This window comes from Canis lupus, chromosome 13 (genome assembly GCF_011100685.1).
Source record: "Canis lupus familiaris isolate Mischka breed German Shepherd chromosome 13, alternate assembly UU_Cfam_GSD_1.0, whole genome shotgun sequence".
In the NCBI taxonomy this organism is placed as follows: Eukaryota; Metazoa; Chordata; class Mammalia; order Carnivora; family Canidae; genus Canis; species Canis lupus.
This window is the reverse complement of record NC_049234.1, coordinates 13,798,727-13,819,481: the sequence shown is the minus strand read 5'-3', so window position 1 is coordinate 13,819,481 and position 20,755 is coordinate 13,798,727. Positions and strand designations below refer to the sequence as shown.

Sequence of the window (20,755 nt, the reverse complement as noted above, 5' to 3'; positions counted from 1 at the left end):
ACTGAGCCACTCAGAAATCCCATATTTATCCAGTTTTCCCAGCACAATTTATTAAAGAGACTGTCCTTTCCCCACTGGCTATTTTTGGCTCACTTATCAAATATTAATTTACCGTGTGGTGGTGGTGGGTGATTCTTTCTTGGTTCTCCATTCCGTTCCTCTGGTGTAATGTGTCTGATTTTTACCAGTACCATGCTGGTTTGATGACTGTGGCTTTGTAATATATTTTGAAATCAGGATATGTGATGCATCCAACTTTGTTCTTCTTACTGCTACTTTGTTTTTTTCTCATGCTTCTTCTTACTGAAGTGCTTTGACAATTCAGGGTCTTTTGGGGTTCCATATAAATTTTAGGATTGCTTTTTCTACTTCTGTAAAAAGTGCCATTGGAATTTTGAAAAGGACTACATGGACTGCACAAATAACTTTGGGTATTAAGGACTTTTAATAATACTAATTCTTCTTTCTGATCCATGAACAAGGGATAGCTTTCCATTTATTTGTGTCTTTATTTTTTTCATTAAAATCACTTTTTTTTCAGCGTGTAAGTCTTTTACTTCCTTAGTTAAATTGATTCCAAAGTACTTTATTGTTTTCAATGCTGTTATAAAGGTATTGTTGCCTTTCTTTCTTTTTCATATAGTTTATTTTTAGGGTATAAATATGCAACTGATTTTTGTATATTGATTTTGTTATCTGCAACTTCACTGAATTAGTTTATTAGTTCTAACAGGGTGTTGGGGTCTTTAGGGTTTTCTATATATAAGACCATATCATATGCAAAGATAAATTTACATTTTACTTTCACATTTGAATGTCTTTTATTTCTGTCTCTTATGTGTTTGCTCTGGCTAGGACTTCCAATACTGTGTTGAATTTGAGTAGTGAGAGCGGGCAACCTTGTCTTGTTTCACATCTTAGAGTAAAACTTTCAACCTTTCATCATTGAGTATGATGTCAGCTGTGGGGTGGTCCTATATGGACTTTATTATGTTATGTTCCTTCTGTATCTAATTTGTTAAGAATGTTTATCATGAATAGATGTGAATTTTTGTCAAATGCATTTTTCTGCATCTATTGAAATAATCATATAATTTTTATCTTTCATTATATTAATGTGATGCATCACATTGATTAATTTGAATATATTAAAACATCCTTGCATCCCAGGGATAAATCCTACAATCATGGTGTATAATATTTCAATGTGCTATTGACTTTAGTTTTCTAGTATTTAGTTGAGATTTATAAATCTATATTTGTCAGGGATATTAGCCTGTAGTTTCCTGTTCTTGTGTTGTCCTTATCTGCCTTTGGTAACAGGGTAATGATGGCCTCATAAGATTTGGAAGTTTTTCCTTTTCTTCAATGTTTTGCAAGAGTTTAAAAAGACTTGTCTTTAGTTCTTAATATATTTGGTAGAATTCAACAGGAAGCCATCTGATTATGGGCTTTTTATTTGTTCAGATTTTGTTCTAGGTTACCTATTTTTTGGGTGAATAATTGTTCATAGTAGTCTCTATGCATTTCTGTGGTATCAGTTGTAATGTTCTTCTTTCATTTCTGATTTTATTTATTTGAATTGTTGCTCTTTTTTTTTCTTAGTCTAGCTACAGTTTTCTCAACTCTATCTTTTCAGAATATCTGCTCTAAGTTTTGTTGATCCTTCTATTGTGTTTCTGGGCTCTATTTCATTCATTTATCTTCTGAAATTTGTTATTTTCTTCCTTCTGATAACTTCTGGGCTTAGTTTGTTCTTTTTCTAGTTCCTTGAGGTGTAAAGTTAGGTTGTTTATATGAGATTTTTCTTTTTTCTTAATGTAGGCTTTTGTCATTGTGACTTTCCACTTAGAATTGCTTTGCTTTATCTGATAAAGTTTTGTTATGTTATGATTCCTTTTTTGTTTGTTTCAAGGTTTTTTAAATTTCTCTTTTGATTTCTTCTAGACTTATCAATTGTTCAAGAGTGTATTAATTTCCACATATTTATAAATTTTCCAGTATTTTTCCTATTATTGAATTCTAGTTTTATATTACTGCATTTAAAAAGTATACCCAATATGATTTTAATCTTCTTAAACTTATTAAGACTTGTTTTATGACTTAAACTATTATCTATCCTGGAGAATATCCCATGTGTGCTTGAGAATAATCTGTATTCTGTTGCCATTAGGTAAAATGTTCTCTATGTATCTATCTGGCCCATTTGATCTAAAGTATAGTTCAAGTCCGATGTGTCCATAATGATTTTCTGTGTGGATATGTATTCATTGTTGAAAGTGAGTACTGACATCTCCTACTATGATTTTATTGTAGTGTATGTCTGCTTTCAGATCAGTCACTATTTGCTTAATATATTTAAGTGCTCAGAGATTAAGTGTTCATATATTTACAATTGTTGTAACATTTTGATGTATTGACTCATTTTTCTTTATAAATGACATTTGCCTCCTATTACAATTTTAAATTAACCTCCGTTTTATCTAATAAAACATAGGTAACCTTGCTGTTTTCTGGTTTACATTTCCAGAGAATGTTCTTTTTTACTACTTCACATTAGATCTCTGTGTATTCTTAAAGTATATTTATTGTAGATAGCAAATAATTGAGTCCTGCTTTTACACATCCAGCCGTGCTATTCCTTTTTTATCTGAGAGTTTAATCCATTTAGATTTAAAGTAATGATAGTTAAACACTTAGATCTGTCACTTTGTCAATTGTTTCTGACATTTTGTAATTCCTTTGATCCTTTCTTCCTCTCTTCTGTCTTCCTTTGTAAATTGAAAATTTTCCATAGTGGTATGCTTTGATTCCCTTTTCTTTATCTTTTGGTATCAATTATAGGTTTTTACTTTGTGATTACTATGAGGCTTACTTAAAATATCTTATATACACTACAGTCTATTTTGTGCCGATGACAACTTCAGTTGCATATAAAAAACTCTATCCTTTTATTACTGTCCCCCACATTTTATGTCACATTTTACAACCTTTAATATTACATATCCATTAACAAATTATTGTAGCTGTAGTCATTTATAATATTTTTGTCTCTTATCCTTTATATTAGGGTTAAATCTTAACAAGAGTTGAAAATTAAGTCCTTATAATAGCTACACTATAATATTAAAGAATTGTAAATTTAACTATATACTTACTTTTACCAGTGTTGTATTTTCATATGTTTTCATGTTACTGATTAGCATCTTTTCATTTCAGTTTGAAGAACTCATTTCAGAACTCCTTGTAAAGCAGGTGTAGTGGTAAACTCCCTCAACATTTGTTTACTTGGGGGAAATCTTTATGTCCCCTTTTCTGAAGGATAATTGTCTGGTAAAGTATTCTTGGGTTAGCAGGTTTTTTGTTTGTTTGTTTGTTTTGTTTTTGTTTTTGTTTTTAGCACTTCACATATTCATCCCACTCTCTCCTGGTCTGCAATATTTCTGCTGTGAAGTCTACTGATAGCTTTATGTGGGTATACTTTTATATGAGAATATTTTTTTCTTGCTGCTTTAAAATTACTTTTCTTTGATTTTTAAATAGTTTTATTTTGTGTCTCAGAGAAACATTGTTTGGGGTTGAAATTTTGAGATTACCTGTTATCTCCATGAAATTGACTTTCAAAATATCTCACCAGACTTCTGAAGTTCTCTGTCATTATTTCTTTAAATAAGCTTTTATTCTATTTTCTTCTTCTGGTTTCCTTCTGTGATTCCAATAATATATAAGTTGTTTCACTTAATGTATCCCATAGTTTACATAGGCTTTCATTGTTTTGTTTTGTTTTGTTTACCTCTGTGTGGGTAATTTCAAAGGACCTGTCTTCTGTTTCACAGGTTCTTTATTCTGTTTGATCCATTCTTTATGATGTTCTCTACTATATTTTTCCATCCACTCATTGTCTTCTTCAGCTCCAGATTTTAATTTTTTTTTCATGTTTTCTATCTGCTAAACTCATTTTCTTCACATTATTGTGTTCTTTATTTCCTTGAATTGTCTTTCTGTGTTTTCTTGTAACTCACTGATGTTCCTTAAAAGAGCTATTGAGAATTACTTATTTTGCAAATCACAGATCTTTTTTTTTTTTTTTTTTTTTTGAGAATAGTCACTGAACCATCTTATGTTCATTTGGTATTGTGTTTTCTCCTTGATTTTTCATGTTCCTTGGAGTCTTGTGTTAATATCTTCAAATTTGAGAAAGCAGTCACTTCTTCCAGTCTTTACTGACTGACTTCAGGAGACAAATATTCTATCAGACTTTCTAGGAATTCTGGGGCCTTATCAGCCCTTTTATCTGGTTCACTAACTCTACTCTTCTTGTTCCCTCTTGTGGTGAAATTCTTATGCTTGCATACTTGCTCTCAATTTTTCAAAGCAAGGCCAGGTGATGACAGTCTCACTTTTACTTTCCCCAGGGTGGTGCTAAATGCTCAATTTAATGATTTCTTCCAGATATTCAGAGAAAAGCCAACTTTCCACATGTATTCACTAGCCCTCTGCAAAGGCTTGCCATCAGAAGCATACATAGACAGACAATCATGGCATGGGGGTGAGTGTAGGGGAAGTGTGAGGAGTGCTGGGGGTGCATGGGTCAGTTGGAGCATCTGTAGGTGAGGCATCCCTACCAGCTCATGGGAAGAATTCCTGGGGAGTCCATGGTGCTATAAGCAGACTCTATATCCCTCTGATGCCTTTTGAGGGCCATATCTTCCCATCTCCCAACTGATCTCCGTCCCGCACTGTTCTGGGCATTATGAGAAAGAAATGGATCTTTCTGGCAGCATCCTACAAGCTGGGAAATCTGGGCTGTCATTCACATATTCTCACTTCTTCCCATGAGAGAAATCAAGAGCTAAGAAGTCTCAGCTGTGTCATCTTGAGGAAAGAATGATACAGGTTAAGTGAAACTGTTCTTGCCCTCTTTAATGCATCCAATCTTAAATTGTTTTGCTCCAGTTGTGTGCTGTAACATCTCTGCTAGATTCCTGGACTTCTAGAAAGGAATCTCATCTATGGACAATTGTCTAAATCAGTGTTCTTTAGGGAAAGATGGTAGAAAACTTTTATTCCAAGATGGTAACATCACTGAAATTTTATTTTTCCACTAAAATATTGTGGTCTGGGCCAGTTGAATAGAACCAGCAAAAGCTGGGATGAAAAATGGAAGTGAGAGACGTCCAAGGAAAAGGAACAATGAGGACAAACATCCTAATTGTGGATCATATGTGTGAAGATGAATACACAATAAGGCCTGAGAAGTTGATACAACAGGGTAAGACCATACAAAGTCTTGTAAACACTGAATTTTTTTTGAGTAAGCTAAAAGCCCATCAAAGAATTTTGAATAGAGATGTGACATGATCTAACGTGGACCACCATCAACATAATCAGTCTTTTGCACTGCACAGTTTCCAGGCCTTGGAACAAGCAATCCAGCCTGTGCTACTTTAGCCAGGTTCATGACCCTACCCCAACCTATGGTACTATTTCAGTGTGGGGAAAGGAGATGCATTTTGTACTGCATTCACAACAAGGAGGGCCTTTTTTAATTTCTCCCATCGATTTTTGCAATTCCCATAAACCGTGACCCTATTATATTTTAGAATCTGAAAGGATCACTTTAAGCTACTCTTTGGAAAACAGAATCTGTCAACAACTAACAAAAAGTTACCATTTGTTGATATAGTGAATTCTGTGATAGAAGTAGATATGACATGAATAACAAGTTACATAATATGCAACATCATTATATATAACTCTATTCCATTCAATCTTAAGAAAAAATTATTTTGTATGAAAATGTGAATTTTTTATATTTAAAGACAGTGGAAAATACAAAATTATTGAGAAAATTAAAATAGGTAACATAGTATAACTTCTCAAAATTCATTTACATAAATTTAATTTCCTATCATTATAAAACTTAACCAAAGTATAAAAAGATTACAAGATGTGACACCATGAATAAAAATATTTTCTATGATCAAAAGATACATCAAACAAAATAAATATTTAAATAATTATCAAAGAAAATGATTTTCAAGATGTATAAAACAAAAAAGTCTTGATGTACTTAATATATAAATAACTTAAAATATGAAAATTATAGTCATATGAATGGAAATATGCAAAAATATGCATGGGAAGTTCACAATAGAATGATGTTAAATTGCTAACATAAAATAAGAAACTAGTAAAAATAAATCTTGCTAGCTATCTGAAAAAAACAAATGAAAGTAGCAATGTAATTTTTTTCAAAAACCTGTTTAAGACATAAACAATTATAAACACTGTTGGTGAGGCTATTTAGGTACTTTCCTATGTGAGTAGTGGGAATGTTAGTCTATGCACTATTTCTGAAGGACAACTGCATAAGGTATTTATCATATTAAACTTATTAATAACAAATAATATTATTTATAAGTAAGTAAATGAATAAAATGTTTACATCTCCAATTTGATATGGAATTTTTTTGCTGTTTTGTTGAAAGTAGCACAATTATGACTTTTATGATATGATAGATACTAATAACCAATGGAGAAAATTCAACATTTAGATAACAAATCTTATAAGAATTTGTTATGGATGGAGAAAAGGTTCAAAAAAATATGTCTGGCTAGCATTAAAAAACCAGATCGTAAGACAGAATGTATAATAATATAAGATAGCTTGTGCATTTGTATCTGTGTATACTTGTGAACTGAAAGATTTACTCCAAAATGACAATTGTGGTTATTTTATGATGATGGGACTATGAGGATTTTTCCATCTTGTTTACTAGTCTTTGAATTTTAAGACTTTCACCTTGAATACCCAGAGACATTAGAAAAGAAGAATTTTCTGGTTACTTTATATATCTTCCAAATTTTAAGAATATTTTTGTGATATGTACTAGTAAGTAAGTGATTTAATGTTTAAAATTTAAACTGGAAAAAAATAAAATAAAATTTAAACTGGGAGAGAACATCATTATAAAAATGAATATCACCTAAGTCCACTTTCAGTAAATTAGACCTGCAAGTAATTAAAACTATATCATAGAAGTTTATTTTTGAAATTTTCAAATTCAAGATCTAAGTTTACATACCTAATAATATAAAAGGATTGTGAAGAACAAAAATGTTTTTTTAAAGTTAAACAATGTGATATCAAAATAATTATGTGAGTCCATAAAAATTATTTGTTTTTTTCTAAACAATTTTTTTTATTTTCCAAATAATGGCCCTAAATAAATAGAGACAAACTTTAAGCCTCAGCATATTTATAAATGGACTACTTGTTCTCAATGTTGACTTAGTAAAAAACATTGAAGTATATTTTGAATTTTTTATGTTAATATACATTAGAATCAAAACTTAATGTATAATTGTGGCATTAATTTTCTACAGCTCAATATTTACATCTTAAGTGTACAATTAGGTGTTTTTGTTTCTGTTTTTTTTTACAGTAAGGTTTTGCTGAAACATGCATAAACTCATGTAACTTCCCTATGACCATACAGATATTTTCATCATCCCAGAAAGTCATATGCTATTCCTTTCCAGTCACTTTGGAAGGAACCACTGTAATAATTTGCTCTCCCATGCATTAGTTTGCTCCTTCTATATTTATATTCATAGAGATTGAATACTACCCTATATACTTTTTGTATCTGGTTTTTTTACTAAGTATATTGTTTTTGAGATTCATACTGCTGTGTCAACAGCTTATTCTCTTATGTTGTGGAGTAACATTTCATCACCTGAATAGTTTATTTTCCTGTTAAAGAAAGTCTGGATTTTTTTTTTTTTTTAAAGTTTGGAGCTATTCTGAATAAAGATGCAATCAATGTTCCCTACGAGTCTTTCTGAGGATGCATTTTCATTTGTCATAAATACTTGGTGGTAAAATTGTTTGATTATTGGGCAAGTCTATGTTTGATATCATAAAAATACTTCCAAACAGGTTTCTAAAAAGGTTGCTCTTTTTGTATTTTTTTTAAAAGGTTCATTTATTTGAGAGAGGGAGAGAAAAAGAGAGTGGGGGGATGGGGAGGGGGAGAGGTAGAGAGAAAATCCTCAGGCGCACTCCCACTGAGCATGGACCCTGAGGAGGCTCAATCTTACGACTTATGAGATCATGACCTGAGCTGAAATCAAGAGTTGGGCACTTAGATGACTGAGCACAGTTACAATGAAGCATATTTTAAGTAGCTTTTAAAAATGACTACTTAATTAACCAAATTTTGCTAGGCAAAGCTCTCTTATTTTTTTCTATTTCTATTGTAAAACTACCGCTTGTTTTTTGGTTTTGTTTGTTTTACTTTGTGATTATCCATAATACCTCTATTCATACTCTATTCATCCCTTGGTCTCAGTTATAAAACATACTTCTTTATTGTGGCTAAATTTTCTGCACTTAATTCCTTTATTGTTATTGAATATCATTTATTTACCAGTATTTTTTCTCAGTACTTTGAGGGATAAATATAACTGATGTAATACATCTTGTCACAACCTCTTGTTTAGTTTTACAAGCTCACTCAGTTCTTCACATACCATAGAATCCACAAACCTAAGGGGCATAATGAAGGAATAGCAATTAGAATGAATAGAGAACAATCCATAGCTTGAGTTCCCACTTGTGCAATTGGTAAACCTTTCCTCCTTCAGAAAATGTTGGCAGTGTCCCCATAAATGTTCCTGAGCAACCACTGTCGTTCTCTTCTTACATTATTAATCTTGTCTCTGTTTTTGTCTCCCTTGCTCCCTGAATTTCCCATCTAACTTCCTAACAGTCATGTTAAAATCTCTCCTCATCCTACTTGCTTCCCCTTATACTGCAATGCAGTGATCTGCCTCCTTTTCTGTAAGTGTAATATTGAAATAGAGAACAACTTTCCCACAAAAACTATTAGAAAAATATCTAAATGACTTGTTAGACCATAGAAACAAATGGCTATACAATGTGCCTTTATAGTAGTGAACCCCTGATTGAACTCTACTCCAAATCCAATTTGAGGGCTGTTAGGTTTGATTGAGATGATACAACCTACCCCAATCTGTTGTCTCTGAAGACTTCCTCCTTCAGAGTTAGAGCAAGTCCTTGTATCCTGATTATCTCACTTGTATAATAAAATGTCTATGAAACGCAGCGGTTCTAAGTGTTTGATCTACTGGCATAGATGATTTATGTGTGTATGTGTACACGTATATTGCATGTGATATTAACAACTGTTTACGCAGTAAATAAAGAGAAACAATACGAGGTTTTTCTTATTTATGTGTAATATTAATGAGATCTCCAAATGGCAATGTGGATTTTGCTTACTGTTAATCCAACTATATCCTTGGCAATAGCCTTCTATAAAAAATACAGACTTCAGAAAACACAAAAATTGAGAGTAGAAGTGAGTTTTTCTATGAACATGCTTGAAAAGGATGTTATACTGTGGTTAGTACCCTCCTCTCTAACACTTTAATTTACTAAAGACTTATGGCATCACCGTAGGGCATGCAAGTAAATTAGAAAAAAAAACAATTAAAATTTTGATGCACCTTAGGCAGTTAATGACTCTTCTCATTCAATATCATTTCTCACTTTGGAGCATTTAAACTAATGATTGGATAGATCTCAAAGACAGTCAGGGTTTCTAGAACTTTTTGTCAACATGAAAGACTCTTTCAAATCTGAGTAAGGCAAGGATTCAAGAGTACACACAATCATTTGTTGTTTATACTAGGCACATTGCCAAAAAGAATTGAGGTGGCTTTGAGTAAAGAAACAGACTAAATTAAACCATTAAAACAGGGGTTAAATCATAAAACAAAAGATGTCAACAAGCAAGTTTAAACCCGTTGTTCCATGAATTATATTTATTCAATCTTTTCTAGCAAATCTGTGAAAGGTTTACTGCCATTATCTTGCTTTCAGGAAAACAGTAGATGTTTTATTTTTAATTTTATTTATTATTATTATTTTTAACAGTAGATATTTTAAAAGCAGACTATACACAGTTATAAGTCACGAACTAGAGATATTTCTTTTGAAAGTCACTTAGTACTCAACACAAACATTCATTTTCTTTTTCATTTGTAGAATGGGATAATCAAAATACAGGTTTTTCTCACAGAAAGCAACTAGATGTTCTTATAAATATAAATGTTTTCAGTAACAGACTATTTCATATAGTAATCTAAAACCCTGAATAGAATTTTTAAACCAGGCATCACAGATGAACTCTTTGTGAATTCATCTAAATTAGTTAATACATGATATTCTAAGGGAAGCTACAAATACTCTACATCTATTAAAAAGGATCATTTTTTTTTCTGAGTACACTATGTCAGGCTCTTTATATATAATTATCATAATATCATTTCAGATATTCTCCCCAATATGCCTATTACACAGATGAGAAAGTTAATTTTCAGATAGATCAATAATTTCTTCAAAATCATAAAATTAGATTTTCAGGAGACTGAAGTTTGAATCTCAATAGCACAACTCATTAGTTACATTTATTTACATTTCAACTATACCATTATTAGAATGATTGATTAGAAGTTTTGCTTTAACTAGAAAACTACAGAATCATAGAACTTTTACTGATCATTTATTTAACCAAGTCACTTTACTAAATGCAAATTGAAAGGTCAAGAATATTAAAGAGCTCATATTTATATCAGTCTACTTTAAAAAAAATCACCTGTCATAAAGTATATATTTGTCATAAATATTTAAATTATATATTTTTGTCATAAAAATTATTGTATAAAAGAGAAGTAAATATTCCTTCATAAATGTTTAAAGCTTGCTGTTTTTAAGATAGTAGAAGACGGGCAGCCCGGGTGGGTCAGCGGTTTAGCGCCACCTTTGGCCCGGGGTGTGGTCCTGGAGACCAGGGATCGAGTCCCATGTCGGGCTCCCTGCATGGAGCCTGCTTCTCCCTCTGCCTGTGTCTCTGCCTCTCTCTCTCTCTCTCTCTCTCTCTCTCTGTGTGTCTCTGATAAATAAATAGATAAAATCTTTTAAAAAAAAAAAAAAGATAGCAGAAGATATTTAACCCACATAGAAAAAAATTAAATTTATCAACATAAAACATACATAATTGATTAAGTGCATGGCACATATTATTTTTTAGAAATCATGAAGACATTTCAATTGCATTTTTAAATGCCATATCAAAAAAATCAAGGTTAGCTATGTATAAATTCAAAAATGGTATTTAAAAATTCTTAATTTGATTTTATATAATATTATAATATTAATTTGAGATAAAGGTTGGGGAGACAAAAATTAAATTCAAATATTAAAAAAATACATGATAATTTTCTAAATAATGCTCTTTACTAAATGCAGATTTATTTATTTATTTATTTATTTTTAAGATTTTATTTATTTATTCATGAGAGACATAGAGAGAGAGAGAGAGAGAGAGAGGCAGAGACACAGGCAGAGGGAGAAGCAGGCTCCATGCAGGGAACCTGATGCAGGACTCGATCCTGGGACTCCAGGATTACGCCCTGGGCCGAAGGCAGGCACCAAACCGCAGAGCCACCCAGGGATCCTCTAAATGTAGATTTAGAGGATTAATCTTGGAAAATAGAAGGGATCATAAATCTGCACACACACACACAACAAACATAAAGATTTGCAAAATAAAACAAACAAAAGATTTGCAAAATCAGTGGCAAAATCAGGTGATTAAATACTGTTATCCTTAACCTATATTAAAATTAATGCATTATATTTGTAATATATTTATTTTAAAATTGATTTTTTGAGGTATTTGAATATCAAAATAAAACTTCAGAATCTTGTTGTATTTGGTGGACAGAAGGACTAAAATATGCATAGAATATGGAACTTGTTGGAGCAGCTACCAATTATATTTGTGGTAATTTTTCTTTCTTTTTTTTGAGCTTTTATATTTGAGTTTATTCTTCATTTAACTTTTAAAACACTACTATAGTTGAATGTTAAAACAAAAACAATAGCAAGTAGTGAGCTATGATTATAGTCCTTCACTCATCCACTACTGCATATAAAATGCCAGCAGCAGTGTTAATTCACCTGCTCCATTAAGAGGTCTGACACTGAACACCACCCCTAGGATGATGTTCATCATCTTCATATGCCTCCCCATTGTAATGGCACCGTCTCTCCTGATTGGGATCAAAGTCCACAAGTTCTACCTGGTCCATTTCATCAGTCTCTTCTACTTACTTCCTCTCAGGTAGGAGTTTTTCCAGCAAAGAAAGTTTATCAGGAGAGAGAAAGCCGTTCTCGGGGAGGTTTACCTTAAATTTGATGATTAGGTGACCCTTCTCATATGGTCTACGATGAATTGGCATGCCTTCCTTTAGCACACACTTGATATCCCCATGCTTGACAATCTGACCTGGATGAGAGGTGATGACGATGGTTCGGTTGTCAAGAGTAGATATTGGCTTTTGAAAGCCACACAGGGCTTCAAGCAGCTGTATATCCATACACATGAAAAGATCTTCTCCTCGTCGAGTAAAAACAGCACGGTCCTTCTGATCTAAAACACTGATAATACCTCCTGGTTCCAGTCCTGGTTCTTGGTCTCCCTCACCATAGAATGTTATCTTCTGGCCATCTTTCATGCCTTTGTCAATATGCACTTCTAGAATCTTCTTCTCTCGAACTATCTTCCTTCCGTTGCAGCTTTTACATCTATCTTAGGACTGATCCGTTCCCCATGGCCCTGGCACTCCATGCACACAGATTGAATTTGCTGAACCATTCCAGGTCCTATCTGATGAATTCTTATTTGCATTCCAGTACCTCGGCAATTGGGACAACATTCGACTGCTCCTTTCTTACCACCTCGGCCTTCACATTTATCGCAAATCACATTCTTTTGCAGAGCTAGTTTTCTTGTTGCGCCATTATAGAGATCTTCTAAGGTTACTGAGAGCTGATGTACAACATTTTTACCTCTCCGTTCTCTCTGCATCCTGCCTCCTCCTCCAAAAAACCTATCAAAGATGTCCATGGGGGAGCCAAAACCACCACCAGCTCCACCTTCTTTAATTGCCTGTTCTCCTCCTTTGTCATATAATTCCCTTTTCTTTGCATCAGAGAGCACTTCATAAGCTTGAGAAATCTGTTTAAACTTCTCTCCTTCATTTGGATTCTTATCAGGGTGGTACTTCAAAGCCAGGTTTCTGTAAGCCTTTTTCTGTTCCTCCTGGGTGGCATTGGGTTTGACCCCCAAAACATCATGGTAAGCGGTTTCTTTCACCGTTTTCTACAGCCGGGAGGGCCGAAGCCGGTGTGGGGGAGCGGGAAGGAGCGCGTTGCTGGGCGCAGCTTGGGCAGCCGCCGCTCCTCCGCGTCTCACCGAGCGTTCTGGAAAGTTCCGCCTGTGGTAATTTTTCTTAATGCATGAACCAATCATAGCAGCCTCATTTCATTCATTTTAAAAATATTATTTTCTAGTTACAAAAGTCAAATTATTTTGGGGTGTAGTGGGAATGCCGGAAAACACTCAACCAAAAATAAAAGCAATATTAATACAACCATTGCTTACCAGATCTATTGGGATACTGGTACTAAGCATCATTTAATGGGTCACTTATATTTCCTCATGAATGTCCTGTATACTCTTTTAAAAATATTTTTTGTACATAAAAATAAATACATAACATACAATTTATGAAGGGTTATATTAGAATGGACACCAATAAGCCTGCCACTTAACCAAGACAGTGACAATGTTTCTTCCCCACTTCTTCCTAGGCCTTACTCTAACTTCTCACCAATAACAAATATTCCCATGTTAAGGCCATCTCTTCCTTAATTAAAAAAAAAAAAAAATATATATATATATATAGTACAAACATACGTGAATGTATCTGTAAACTACATAAAGTTAAGTTTTGCTTATTTTCAAGTTTTATAAAACATATATCATAGTATTAAGTTTTCTGAGACTTGTCTTTCAACTCAATATATCTAAGAGTCATCCAAATTATGGCACTTTGTTGTAGTTTATCCATTTTCTTTCAACCTTATGCAAATATAATTATGAATATAATGCACTTTGTCTGTTTTCTAGAAGACATTCATTTGTGTTGTTTTTCATTTTCAACCACAATAATGTGGCCTTGAGTAAACTTGTATATGTGAGTAAACTTATGGCACAGAGTACAAGAGATTCTCTCAGATCTGAGTAAAAGGCCAACTCAATGTATAAAGAAGATAAGATTGTTCAGATTTATCCAAATTTATGTAAGGCTAATTGTTTTTCCAAGTGGTTACATCACTTTACAGTACCACTGGCAATGTATAAAAATTTATTTATAATACGTGTCTCTATGTTGGACATATTCAACACTTGATAGCTAACAGAAATCTTAATTTTGACAATCCATTGGTTATAAAATGCTGTGTCATGGTTTGAATTTGTATTTTTCTCATTGCATGAGAATAAATAAAAAAAATTTTTTTTGGAGTATAGCTGAAGCACAATGTTACGTTGTTTCAGGTATACAACATAGTGATCCCACAAGTTTATATATAACGCAAATGCTCACCACAAGTGTAGCTACCATCTGCTATCATACAATGCTATTACGATATCATAGATGATATTCCCTAGGCTGTACCTTTTATTCCTATGACTTATTTATTCTATGACCCAAAACCTATATTCACACTCTCCTTCACCCATTTTACCCATTTCACCACCTGTATCCCCTTTGGCAATCATCAGTTTGCTCTTTGAATTTATAGGTTTGATTCTGCTTTTTTGTTTGTTTATTCATGTTTTTCATTTTTTAGATTCCACATATGAGTTAAATCATATGGTATTTGACTTTCTTAGTCTGACTTATTTCACTTAGCAAGTACCTTTATGTCCATCCATGTTGTTGCAAATGGCAAGGACTGAGCTACTTTCTAACACCATACATGAAAATAAACTCAAAATGGATTAAATACATTTTAATAGGTCCTAAATAGGAGATCTGAAACCATAAAATTCCTAGAAGAGAACATAGATGAATTTTTTTGACATCAGTTATAGCAATATTTTTCTACATATGTCTCCGAAGGCAAGGGAAACAAAAGCAAAAATAAACTATTGGGGTCATATTAAAATAAAAAGCTTTTGCATAGCAGAGGAAACCATCAACAGAAGAAAAAGGCAACCTGATAAATGGGGGAAGATATTAGAAAATGATACATCTGATGAGAGATTAATGTTCAAAATATATAAAGACTTCTATAACAACACCAAAAGAGCATATAACCCAATTAAAAGCTGGGTAGAGGACTTGATAGACATTTCTTTTTTTTTTCGAAAGAAGATATACAGGTGGCCAACAGGTACAAGAAAATATGTTCATATTACTAATCATCAGAGTAATGCAAAATCAAAACCACAATGATATATCACATCTCTCAGAATGGCTAAAATATAAAGACAAAAAATTAATGTTAGCAAAAATATGGAGAAAAAAAAACCCCTCATGCACTATTAGTGGGAATGCAAATTGGTGCAGCCACTGTGGTAAACAGTATGAAGGTTCCTCAAAAATTAAAAAAAAAAAGAATTGTCATAGGACCCAGTAATTCCATTGCTGCGTATTTACCCAAAGAAAATGAAAACGCTAATTCAAAAAGATATATGCACCCCCATATTTATTGCAGTATTGTTCGCAATACCCAAGACATGGAAGCAACCAAAGTGTTCATCAATAGATGAATTTCTTGCCTTAGGTTTATGTGCCACTCCTGAGGGTGTAGATTTAAAATGTATATTTTTTTAAAAAAAATCAAATTAAAAAATTTATTTTTGCTTTGAAAAGCTAAAAAAAAATCTAGTTATATTTTTCTGGATGAAGCAGACAGAATGATCATGTTGGAATGGGGTTAGAAATAAGAGTTTGATTTGGTTATGTTAATTTTTAAAAGCCTTACTTGGCACACAACTAGCAATGCCAAGTGGGCATTGGAATACACAAATCTGGAGCTGAGGGAAGAAAGAAGCAAGATAAAAACTATGGCTTTAGATGAGAATACATGGAAAAAGAAAATATGTCTAAGGACTGAGATATGGCCACCCCAGGTATAGAGACTAAGGAAATAAGGAAGAGGCAGCAGAGGAGGATACAGAAGATAGAGGCCAGGGAAATAAGAGGAAATTAAGTGAGCAAGGTATCTTAGGGGCAAAGTGAAGGAAGTGGGAGGCCCAATGATCACCTGTGACAAATGTTGAGACCACACCCTCCTCAAGTGGCCACGAGAGTTAGGAATTTCCCATTGGATTTGAAAATAGGGAGGTCAGGGGCACCTGAGTGGCTCAGGCAGTTAAGCATCTGCCTTTAGCTCAAGTCATGTTCCCAGGGGTCTGGGATCCGGCCCCTCATGTGGCTCTCTGACCAGCAGGGAGTCTGCTTCTACCTCTCCATCTGCCTGTGTGTGCTCTCTCTCTTTCTCTCTCTGTTAAATGAATGAATGAATGAATGAATGAATGAATGAATGAATAAAATCTTTTAAAAGAAAAAAGAACATACAGAGGTCATTTAAAACTGATACAAGTTATTTTTTTCAAGCAGTGTTTTCTAGCAATGGGACAAAAGACAGTTTGAAACAAAAGAGTTCAGGAGAGAATGAGAAGAAATAAAATGGAAACTATCAGAATAGACCATTGTGTCTATAAAGAACTATTTGTGTAAAGTTGACAAAAACAGGATATAATCTAGAGGGAAATATGAGAAGGGCAGAACTCATTTTAATTCTATTCCTATTTATTTGTACATATATTTATTTGTTGGGGGATAATCATATTTCAGACTAATGGGAATTATTATCCTCCATGGTTATGGCTGAGGTGGATGTTTAGGAGCATGTCTTTTTATGTGGCCTGCAGAGCTTCCTGCTGATTCAAATCTGTGTTAAGGCTCACTGAAAAGTTGTTTTTATCCTGGATTGCAATGCATTTGGCAATATAATTCACACTAATTCCGTAAGCCTGTGATCATTTTGCTTTCCGAGAGTCTCATATGTCAATAACTATATTCAAAGTCTTGGATTTTCTCTTCTAACATAATTTTAATGTCATTTTTAATATTTTTCCTCATCTGTTTTTTTTTTCTCTCAAATTATTGGTGGCTCTCCTTGAGTCATAGAAAACATGAGAATTTTTTGAGAGGCTGGCACTCTTAATATTATTTTTTAAAAGATTTTATTTATTTATTCATGAGAGACACACACAGAGAGGCACAGACATATGCAGAGGGAGAAGCTGGCTCCATGTCAGAAGCCCATTGTGGGACTCCATCCCGGGACTCCAGGATCATGCCCTGAGCCAAAGGCAGACGCTCAACCATTGAGCCACCGAGGCATCCTGCACTCTTAATCTTATTGTTATTTAATAAAATTGAGTCTCCTCATTCTCTGATCTTTTCTCAGTTTTTTTTTTTTTTAAATAATATTTGTATCCAGAAAAAGTTGGCGCTTCCAGTTTTGGAAGGCTGGTCTCTCTAAACTTTCTTCTTTTTGATCTCTGCTTAAAAACCAGACAGATAGTGTTTGAACTTTTTTTTTTTCTTGTAATATATATCCACATTACAGTCTACTTTAAGGGCAAACATTTAGTAAAATATTTCTAAAGGTAGGCAACGTTTTCCCATACTCACTTACTGGAATTTGTAGACATTTTCTCTAGAAGTAAAGTCTCGGTAAACTCATGAGCCATCAGACTTACTGGGGTGGGAGGGGAATGCTTCATAAAGTGCTGCACCACTGCCTAAAATCAATCTTTACATTTCTTGCCTGTGATATTTATTTCCCCAAACCCATTTCTCATCTGCCAAGCCAGTGTCACATATTTTATTCTTTTGTTAGGGCAGTGTAACACAAATAGCTATTTTACAATTTTTTTTTTTTCAAATAAGCACAGACAACAAAAACAAGATAATTATTTAGGTTTTAATACTGTCTTTATTATAAAAGAACTATTAAACATAATAGTATTCTATTATAAAAAGAACTGCTTGGTCAACTCCGGGTGGCTCAGCGGTTTAGTGCTTACCTTCGCCCCAGGGCATGATCCTGGAGTCCCGGGATCAAGTCCCATGTCGGACTCCCTGCATGGAGCCTGCTTCTGCCTCTCTCTCTCTCTCTCTCTCTCTCTCCTCTCTTTCTGTCTCTCATGAATAAATAAATAAAGTCTTTTAAAAAAAGTCTATAGTTGCTTAAAAATAAAAGTTATTTACCAAGGATGTACAAAAAAGGAAATTAATATAATCTTGGTCTCAAATAGGCTTTAAGTCTTTAAAAAAAAAAAAAAGATTTTATTTATTTATTCATGAGAATACACAGAGAGGAGAGAGAGAGAGGCAGAGACACAGGCAGAAGGAGAAGCAGGCTCCATGCAGGGAGCCTGACGTGGGACCCGATCCTGGGTCTCCAGGATCACGTCCTGGGCTGAAGGCGACGCCAAACCGCTGAGCCACCAGGCTGCCCGGCTTGAGGTCTTTGAAGGGAGACTACATTTGCCTTTATGTCTCTGATATTTAATAGAATACCAACATGATGTAAATATTCAATAATATTTCCTCATGAGTATGGATAAGATGACTGTATGTATACTATAAGTATACTCAAAGTTCAAATAAATAATACTTTAATTTCATTAAATTGTTCACATTAAACTTCATATTGTCTTGGGATGATTTATTGAACATATGAGTATATTTTTCTCATATGATTTATTATTGCATCAAATTGTTAGCAAATTTTACACATTTCAGTTCCCTTAATTAACTTTGTTATGTTCTATGAACTAATTGTAATATGCACTTCGACCCAGTATGTTAATATACATATAAATATAGAAATGTATACATATACATACATTTATTTATAGTATATGCATATACATATATTGTATATATATATGCATATACATATATTGTATATATACATATGCAATATATGTGTATATTTAATGAAATATAATGAACATATGTAAATGTATATATATGATGAAAATGAGAATGATGCAAAAATTAAGTGGTTAATTTTAATAAACTTTGGGACACAGTTTTATCACAGATTGTACCATTAGTATTGGTAATAAATTAATCAGTAACACCTTTTTTGGATCATTAACCAACATCTCACCAGATTTACATATATCCAACAATATGTCTTTGATATTCATATATAATTCCATAGCTGTATACCTACATAAATTTTATCTTTTATTATTTGATTTTATATTTCATTGGAGAACTTCAAAAAATGCCAGATATTAATTAGATTTAGCCCAATAAAACTGATATCTTCCTTTAAAAAAAAAGATTTTATTTATATATTCATGAGACAGACAGAGAGAGGCAAAGACACAGGCAGAGGGAGAAGCAGGCTCCATGCAGGGAGCCTGATGTGGGACTCAATCCAGGGACTCCAGGATCACACCCTGAGCCAAAGGCAGATGCTTAACCACTGAGCAACCCAGGCGTCCTTGATATCTTCCTTATAAGAATCTTTTTTTCTATTTTTTAACCTTAAAAAAAAAAAACTTTATCTGTAAGCCCCTTTATTTTAGTAATCATCTAATTAATACTTATTCAAATGAATTTCTTCTAGTGCTGTAGACCCCAATAAAAGTATTTCATCTATTTCATAGCCAATTAGACGTTCCTTTTCTGCTGGGGGAAAAAATCACTGAATTCCCCCTCCTTATTATGATATTTTTATCCTCTGGTGTTTGTTTTCATTTGCATGGTATATTTTAAGAAGTTTTATTGAAGAACGTACACAAAGGAGCCCAAATTACATGTTTTGAGTTCGATGAATTATGTCGAAGAAATGCATCCATGAAATTAACACTATGATCAAAAAAAGAACATTGTCCCCTTCTGATCACAAACTCCCTCCCTTTCCTTCAGGGTAGCTGCTCTCCTAACATGTAACAGGAGATACTAATTTTGCTTGTTTTTAAGTGTAGGTAAATGGAAAGATGTATTAGGTGATCTTTTCCTATAGCTTCTTTTGTCCAATATCATTTTATGAAATTCAAACATGTTATTGTGTGTAGTTGTAGTTTATTCTCACGGCTATATGGTCTCACATTTTGTGAGTATATGTCAGTTTATTTGTTCTACTATTGATGGTTACTTAGTTGTTACCAGTTTGGGGTTACTGTGAATACTGCTGCTATCATCATTCCAAAAATGTACTCTTATGAGAATGTTTAAATATTTCTTATGGTTTAATATAGCTACATGTATAATTTTCCCTTCAAAGATACTGCCAAACATTTTTTTTCCAAATTAGTTGTACTAATTTACACTCTCACAAGCTGTGTTTGAAGATTTAATTGTTCTACATCCTTGTTGACACGTGGTAATGTCTGCCTTTTTTACTTTTAATTGATCTACTGTTCTTAGTAGCATTAGTATTCTGGTTTTAATCTGTATTTTTCTGACTAACAAAATTTAACATTTTTAATATGCTTATTGGTCATTTGGATATCTTGTTATATAATGTGCTACTCAAGTCTTTGTCCATCTTTTTCTGTGGGCTTTTTGCTTCATTTATTTCAATTTGTAGTGATTCTATATATATTCCTGATAAGAATTCCATCACTATGTGTCTTGACTTTTCACTTTAATACTATCTATTAATAAAAAGATATTCTTAACATAGTGTAATTTATTATTCTCTTTAGTGTTAATCCGTTTGTGTTTTAATTTAAAAATCTTAGCTTATTCCAGGTCACAAAGATAT

The 20,755-nt window shown here is 33.0% G+C and overlaps 1 protein-coding gene and 1 pseudogene across 2 annotated transcripts in view; one reads left to right on the top strand and one right to left on the bottom strand.

The window, feature by feature from the left end:
* CSMD3 (CUB and Sushi multiple domains 3) overlaps positions 1 to 20,755 on the top strand; it is a 1,311,859-nt gene that overhangs the window by 128,539 nt on the left and 1,162,565 nt on the right. The window lies entirely within an intron of this gene.
* LOC102154330 lies at positions 12,049 to 13,409 on the bottom strand (annotated as a pseudogene).